This window comes from Branchiostoma lanceolatum, chromosome 4 (genome assembly GCF_035083965.1).
Source record: "Branchiostoma lanceolatum isolate klBraLanc5 chromosome 4, klBraLanc5.hap2, whole genome shotgun sequence".
NCBI classification, from domain to species: domain Eukaryota; kingdom Metazoa; phylum Chordata; class Leptocardii; order Amphioxiformes; family Branchiostomatidae; genus Branchiostoma; species Branchiostoma lanceolatum.
In genome coordinates this window covers 17154564-17163119 of record NC_089725.1, presented here as the reverse complement: position 1 = coordinate 17163119, position 8556 = coordinate 17154564, and the positions used below count along the sequence as shown (strand labels likewise).

The window sequence follows — 8556 nt, the reverse complement described above, 5'->3', positions numbered from 1 at the left end:
GTTTGTTCCCACACAGGTAGAATACTTCATGTGGCTAGCAGAGAGCCAAAAGGTTACAATTTGTAGTCACTGACGGCTTGCTCGGTGCTTAAATAGGATTATGTGACTTTCCGTAGCGTGCTTGTAATGGTAGTCATTATATACACGACCCTCACACATCATAATAAGGAAAAAAAATCCTTGTTTTGGCTGGAGCAATTGTAACATGGGCTGTAGAAATAAACACTAACGCTGACCTTGTTGTAATTGTGGATTTTGATTCTTGTGTCTGATTTGGACATGTTTCATCCTTGCCGCGCCTTACGTTTTCTGCCTTATGTAATCACAATCTTAAAGATGAATATACAGTGCTGAGTGAACCTATTAACCCTTTGTTCTTTGAAAAGAACACACTTTTTCTCTTTACGATTCAGCAAACATATGCGCGAAATACGCTACACTTCCTAAAGACGCCAACCTGGATCATAGACCAGACAGTAAACTGTGTAACTGGAGTTTATCTACTCGTTCAGTTAAGTTTGTTCCTGTCTGTTTAGTTGTCATGTCGGGACCAACTGTTCCCTGTGTTGGGAACACCCCACGATTCTGCCCGTGCAACTTTGAACTACAAATGAACCCAGGCAGGATTTATCGCAGTGCCCGCCCTGAGGCAAGGTGTCAAAAATAGTCGCCCGAGAAAGATATGATCGTCCCCGAGGCACGCGTTATCAACCAGCGCTGTCATCAAAGACTGGATGTCGAGATAATCATAAACCTTCTTGGTATGATGATAGGTCTAAAGTATGAGAACAACAAAACGTGGCGTTTCCTGAACGTAATCTACGTGGATTTGTGTCGGCTACTTTAGAGAACACGGGGTGGAAGACCTTCAGTCCGGCACGGTTCAAAGCCTGACCCACGATCCTGTGTACGGGTTACTTGGTCGTCCTCAGGCCCTTCCGATTGGACGCGTGTTTTCTTCGCACACTTTCCGCTCCAGTTTATTTTTCCGTACTACAAGAAAGATGATGTCTATGGCCGTGGGGTTTCTAATCCTGAATATGAGGTCATTTCGTCGTTGCGCGCTTTGCAAAGCCCTTAACAGTTTGTGTACCGGTAACTTTGTGGCCTGAGAATCGTCTCAAACTGTTCCATCGCCCCCCCCCTCCAAAAAAAGTTCAACTAACGTCATCACAATGATGAATTCATTGTTTATTTTCATAATCTATCTGGAAGTGTCAAACTGCTGTTATGTATAGCAGTTGTTTCATTGAGTCAAAATTGTTATCATGTACGCCAAAGACATGTCTGTCCACACGTTCCACAGTTTATTCTATTCTGAGTTACAGTGATGTAAGTTTATCACAAAACACCTGGAGTGGTGGAAACAATGATGCTGACATCGGATGTTCCCTCAAACCATCATTGAATGCATGTTACAAAGACGGATTTAACTCTTTAAGCCATTGAGGTCAACATTTGCTCCTACCACTCAACAAAATCCTTGCCTCCGATGCTATCAACTACTTTTAATTTGCAGCTGTTTGAGTCGATGTTGTCTCTAAAAACATCTTAATGCTTGGTGTTCTCCGCGCTGCCCTTGACCTAGTTTCCTGGGCCAGACTGATGGACGATGAAGTAATCTAACCTTGAATGTCCCATAAGAATTTTACAAAGTTGATCCGTAGTTTTTAATAGCCCTGATCTCCGTGCATGAGGCAGGTGCGGGTGCGTCGACGCCACCGGCCATCTCGCTCATATTTCACATCGCCCTTGACACGAGGCGCTGTAGCGGAGCGACAAAACCAGGTGGCCGCCGCCATAAATACATCACCCCCGACACAGGTCCGACGGCGTCCTTCCGAAGGAAAAAAAAAGCCTCGACTTGGATGGGTTTCAAAAATTACAGCGAGGTTGAAACCAGAAACGTGTAATTAACAAGCGGCCATTGTTCTAGCGGCCCGTGGTTTGTTAGTGCCCTGCGGGAGAGTAGGCAGGCGGCGCGGCACTTGAAGTTCGGCACGGCGGCAGAACCATTGCGCTCTGACACGTCGGTGGTATAAAGTTGCGCCTGCCGACCGGGGAACTCATTTAACCACCGGACCTGCCACTTGACATCGCCTTCAGGAGGCGGATCGGAGAGCTTGGACTGCGAGCCAACAGCACAGCCGGACGGTGTCGTCAGCCATACCGACTCACCTGTCTCAGGTAACCTACATGTGCACGGCGGTTTATTGCGGAACTCTCAATAATTACCTTAATTCCACCTTTTAAGTGCGCGTTTACGCACTGCATGGTCACAGGAAATGTGGTACATGTAATCGTAACTTTATGAGTTAGATCTCAGCTGGGTTCTCCGCGCAGTTTGGACGTCAAGTTCTGGTTGTTGTGATTTAGAAGAACCGCACTCCCTAACATCAGCAGTGCCAAGTATGATTGGCAATGAAGCACTCTTGTCTGCTTACTAAATACATGTACTAAATTTGTTTGAACAACATCTCGACGCTCGCCTATATTGTTCGACAATGAAACTATTGAGGATTCATTTGGAGCAACACAACACACCTGCTCTTATATACTTCTAGCTGTGGCTGAGTGTGGGAAAGTTTGCAGCAGCATGTCTGAAGGTCGTGGCATACGTATAGTGTAATGCCTCTTTCGTGTAATAAGATAGCAGATTTACCCAAGCTGTGTTTTCTTTGTTTTGTACTCCGTCTCTAACTTGTGTCTCAAGCCCAATCAGTGGCCAACATGAGATCGTGATTTATGATTTTTGCTGAGGTTAAAAAGCGGGTATCTTAAGTCGTTAGGCAAGTTTGTGTAAGAGGTGAAATGTGAGAGGACATTGTTGTCGGCAATCACAGGATCTGGCTTATCTCATGGGCGTGCACTCTGAACTCCGACTCAGGGACAAGGGGTGCAATTTCAATAACGCCACTACTGTTTGGGCGCGGAAATGCCTCGATACTGTAATAGTTACCTTGTGACGGCGGCGTGGTCCTGCCTTGATGTTTGCCATGCAGGGAGCGGTTGTAGGTGAAACAGCGCAGGGAAATGGGCGAGAATTCGCGCAGACATGGCCCAGGTGGCGCCTGGCCTTGGACTTGTCATCTTGTTATGAGCCCTCCTCCGTTTTCCCCCTCACAACGCAGCCTTAATCCACCCAAACAACGCCTTGTTTGGACCGTAAATAAGAAAGACAATTGCTGCCTTGTTTGTGACGCTGCTGCATGTGTTAGGTGGTGTTGAGGACGGGGAGCTGACGTGAGTGTAGGCGGTGCGACATTACCTCCTCCCCGAGCCCAACTCGACAGGTGACCGGAGAGACGTAATGAGACTCAGATGCACCTGATCTGCCCTTGTTGTGAACTCCATCAACTGGAAAAGACGCAGCGCTAATTTGGGAAAGGCGCAAATCCCCCCGCCTTGTGTTTGAAGCTTCTGTAAGGGTGACTTTGTCTTTGAACTTGGTCTGTCGTGCGAACATGTTCTGGAGACCAGACCCTGGTGAGGCAGAGGAGTTAGAGTGAGAGCGGCGCCTCTCTGTGTGTGTTTGCCCACTAGCAGGCACGGGCAGAGAAAGTAACGAGAAACTAGAGATACTTGGCAATGATGACTAAACAGTTACCCTTACATACAAAACTTCCGGCCGTTCTATAGTGGTATAAATCACATGCCAGGTGTGGAGGATAATAGGTCTGTAGACAAGTGTATACGGGTAGAGGAGAGGAGGGGGCCAACGTTTTTATCTGACACGGGCCGTGACACGCCAAAGCCACGGGTAAATGATTACCTTGCACTTCTGGTGACCACTAATGCGTCCAGGCGTCAGGCGTCCATGAAGAGACTCACTAATGAAAGAAGGGTGCCACAAGGGCAAATCTAATTATGTTGTAATGATTGTGAGAGTACGTCTCACTAGTAGCTGCCCGTTAGTGCCGTGCCACGCTGAGGGGCTGGTGTACTCTGGGGGGGAGTACTGTAACGAGTGCTGGGAAGTTGACATGAATACAATATATGCAGTCATCTCATATTTCAGAAATTTGGTTAATTATTTTTATGACGCACGCAGTGGTAACGTTAGCGTATTTAAGTTCAAAATTCGCAGAATCATAGCTCATAGCTGACAGTATTGTTGAGGACATAGCGTTTGGTTGAAACAGATAAACATGCAAACAACCCAACTAACAAAAAACAAACAAACAAGCAGTATGAATATTCAAGCACACACGTGAAAAAGAACACAGTTACTAGCTATCAGCCATCAAAAACTTAGACATGGGGATGGCTACACTTTATTGCTGTTAAAGTTACACTTAGTCCAGACTTAGGCACGACAGATGGTCGCAAGAAAAAGATATTACAAATAGGGACAGGAAAAGATACAACGAATGGGTTGCGTGAAATTGGGGCTATCTTTTGAACGGGGGGGGGGGTGCAGAGTGGACAGTGTACGAAAAAGTCCAGGAACTGTGGGTTGTCATAGCAACGCACTAATCCAAATGACGTCACGTCGTAAGCTGTTTTTGTTTTTCTAGTAAATTCTGAAAAGGATAGAAGTGAGTCCGCGAGTAAAATATCCTTGAGACTACATCCCGACCGTGACCACCCACTTACACTACATATATACACAACAATGTTCAGACGTCGCGCCGTGTATGTCTGATGTTCCTTCTAATTCCTCCAAGAACGCTGAGACGTTTTAGATCAGTGATCCGTGATGACGGTACATCGGAAGATCAAAGATACAACGCGCATAGTTTACGGACATGGCATAAACCATCTCACGTGTAGACTTCAAGAGGTTCATGTTACCTGTATAAGCAGACAAGATGTAGTCTGACGGACGTTTAGCTTTTATTTTTATCACCAAAGAACAGCAACGACAAAAAGACGAAAAGCAGAAGTTGTAGGTGCAAGTTATCGTTACACACTGCCTCGTGCAATTCTTGCCAACATTTTTGCGGTAGCCGTCCTACCCTATAATAATACGGTAAAGACAATGATATGTTTACACGATTTATGGTCTAGTGATGCTCTTTTCTTTGTACCGAAGACGACACACACATAATGGTGCGCCTTAATTAATTATGACTTACGACACATGCATGCCTCTCCTAGCAGACAGCCGCCAGAGGGCCTGCAATTTGGGTGAAACTTGATCCGCACTTCAAGTACAAATCACTCAGCCAGATACCCACTGTCTTTATCTATATGGACTCTGAATGACGATTCCGAACGATTTGCAGTAATTTGTATTGTTGAACATGTCTTTCATATCTCGAGAGGAGAGTCGTATATTTTGATGTCAAGCAAAAAGCAGGTGTGATTTTGTTGTCGACTGTTGGACGTCCTTCTATGGTGAAGAAAAACGATACATGCTAGCATCTGCCTTTCGGCCATGCATGTACAACCGCTAAACCTGTAACAAATGAAATTGTGTCTTGTGTCAGGTTTATCAGGTTTGTATTTGTTCAAAGTTTGTGACTTCACGTTGTAGTTCAGTCTACACCGCAGCCTCGACCTCACTTATAGATTGGACAGAATTGCTAGTCAAACGCTCGTCAGTTCAAGGATGTCGAAGATTTCCTTAGAAATGGCATATAACACGGTTAGGCGAAAAGGCTCTGACGACATAATGCTATCTTGGAGAAGATCTCGCTGATATCATTTCCACAATCTGGTTGAAAGAAGGTCATTCCCCCCACCCCTCCCAGAAAATGCCCGGCTCGGCCCTTGGCAAGTTAATTACAACCTTTAAACGTTAATCCTTCCATTTATCAACTCAGGGCGGTGAACGCCATACAGGTGTGACAGTAATAACACAGGTACCCGGCCGGGAGGACACTGCCGCTGGGTGTCTTCCCTCACCGTAACAGGAGCCCATCTGTAATAAATGGAGACAATCGAAACAAAAGACGCCCGGCCTTGGCTAACGAGCCAGGCGAAGCCGACGAGACTGCGAGCTAAACTCACCGTAAATAAGGTGTGGCAGGCCGTCAGAGCTGATTTGAGCCGCCTCTTCTCATGATTGTGAGCACGAGGCAAACGTCATTTCCAATGAGCTTCACTAGTGGATCTGTGTCATATCAGTTCTGTCGGGACCGACATGCGAAATCTCTTGGTAGGAACGAATCGAGTTCACTCGGAAGTGGGTTGATTAAAGAGTTCCTACTTTTCAGTATCTTGTCCAACATTTAGGGAACATGCAGTCGTTACGAATTTCCGGATTGTTGCATGAACTGATTTGAACATTTGGCAGATAAGCGACTATCCACACCACAAAGGCTTTCTTTCGAATTCCGCGAAGTCTTGTAACACATAAAGAACAGGCCATATTTACTCTTAAAACTGACGACAAATTGATGACTCTACACCTGTCATTCCGTGACATACCCCGTCGAAAACTTACAAGTCGATTTGATATCGCATTTGTTATGATCGACGAAGATTTTATGATTTTTTAGTGTAGGGATCACTCTCTGGTTTGCGGCGTAGCCTCAGGACACTTCCGGTGCTCCCTTTTCTGTTCTTTCACGTTTTGGGCGCAAACAAGGTCATCTCTGGGCCTGCGTACTACTACTGGCGGTAAGTAAGGGGACGACCGATGATTACTAGACGTTATGTCAGCCGGCGGAAGCAGCACTTCGCAGCCGTTTGCGTTCTCAAAGGGAGAAAATTACCCACGCCTGTCCTAGCCGCAGGCACCGCACTGACCGCAGAAAGACCTCCTCACGGGGTAACCCAAACCAGAAGTTCAAAGTTGCCACGCACCAAACTGTTACACGGAGTAATTCCGTACATGTTTCTGGTTCCACACGACATCCTACTCCCACGCTAGCCAGAAAATTCGGTATCCAAAAACTCTTCATCTCTTACAGCCAACTTTCAAATAAGGCTGATCGGAATAGTTCTTGTGAACAGAACGACTTCAGCCTGAGTACCAGCCTCCGTAGTGACCGCTGGCCTCAAAAAAAAGTTCGCTTGCTAATTATTTTGAGACAGCGGTCACGACGGAGGCTGGTACTCAGGCTAGAACGACTTGAAAGGATATGATGAAATCTACTTAAGCATTCTTAAAAGAAATATCTTGTCTATGTTGATCGTATAACATCTATATTCATATGCGCTGAAGGATCTCCAAGCAGATGTACGAATGTATGTCCCGACTTTTTGTTGTGCGCTATTTTCTCTGTGCACCCCACCCAAGAGACGTACATTTAATTTTATATTTGAAGAAAACTAGTACTACTATACATGCAGACTTCTGGAGCGGTGACATTTATTGGGGGGGGGGGGGCTGATTCGCGATGTTCAATATGGGCTAGCCTGAGGTTCTCTATCACGGGAAAGGGAGTTTCTGGGGCGGGCCAAACTCCCTTTCCCTGGATAGAGAACCTTAGCCCATGTTGAAAATTGCGAATCAGCGCTCCCTCAAAAAATAAACGTCACCTCTCTAGAAGTCTGCGAAGGAGGCTGATACTAGTACATCACAGTGACATTAGCGGTCTTTGAGAGAAGCGCCTCCATGCGACTAAAATTTCTACTGCCCACTTCCGCCGTTCGCCTAAGAAACGTCTATCCATCTTGTCAATCCTCGGTCCTTTTACTTTGCTAATGGCCCTGAATTCGATGTAAAACAAGGCGACAACTGTTAGTGAGCATTTGGTTGAAAGAAAGGAGCGAGACTTTGTTATGGTACTCTTGACGTTTACGGAAGTATCAAGATCGCCAAACCTGGTTAATCTTTCCCGCCTTTATTGTGCTGGCCGGACGCAACAGCGTTGCCCTTGGCAACGGGCCGAGTGACGCTTGTGTAAGAAAAGTCACCGGTCCGTTTGGTGCCAAGTGTGTTTACACAAAACGCACGAAAGGAAATGGGAATTTTATAATGACCCAGATTAACATCAACTGCCACAAGGCTTCCTCCCGCCAGCCAAGGTAAAACTAAAGAGAGGATGGCACGACTACAACATACAAGTGGAGGTCGACACGGTTTACAAGAGTCAGTTTTGTCCACAGAGACACCAATCTGTGGTCCGTCTGACCTGTACGAACAGAGTCAAAGGACTACAGTCCACAGGTCACCAGGAACCACGGTCCACACACACATCAAGTGCAGTCTATATATAGTCTATTTTAAGTACTGGGAATGTTTTGCTTGTCAAAACCCATACAACCAAAGGCTGCATGGGGTAGTTCCTGTTTTTTCAACTGTAAAATGCACCTTTGAATCTTTAACCCCGGTGGAAAAAATAGCAGAAATGTCGGAGTGGTTACAAAGCACCTGCTGGTCATACCTCGGGGCATAACAATTTGTAGAACCAGACCTAGTCCTAGAGAACTGAGCCAATGTCATTCTACATGTAGCTACTCAAGATTCTTGGAAAAGGCACATAAAAGTTTTGTGTAAAGCAGGGACACACTTTTAGCTTTACTATGAACTTCGATACGTCGTGGCCATGCAGAGTGAAACTTCAAACTTTATTGATCAATCAAACCAATATCAAGTTCAGTAGTCCTCATTTCCTATTCTATTTAGTGACTCGTGATGTTTAACAGTCTATGATAAACCGT

General features: G+C 45.7%; 1 protein-coding gene across 1 annotated transcript in view; it reads left to right on the top strand.

The window, feature by feature from the left end:
• Positions 1-2002: 2002 nt before the first annotated feature.
• The window catches only part of LOC136432965 (transcriptional regulator Erg-like), a 55947-nt gene continuing 49393 nt past the window's right edge, over positions 2003-8556 (top strand). The window contains exon 1 of the mRNA XM_066424677.1: positions 2003-2187. The gene's annotated coding sequence lies outside the window, so the exon portion shown is untranslated. The remainder of the gene's footprint in view (positions 2188-8556) is intronic.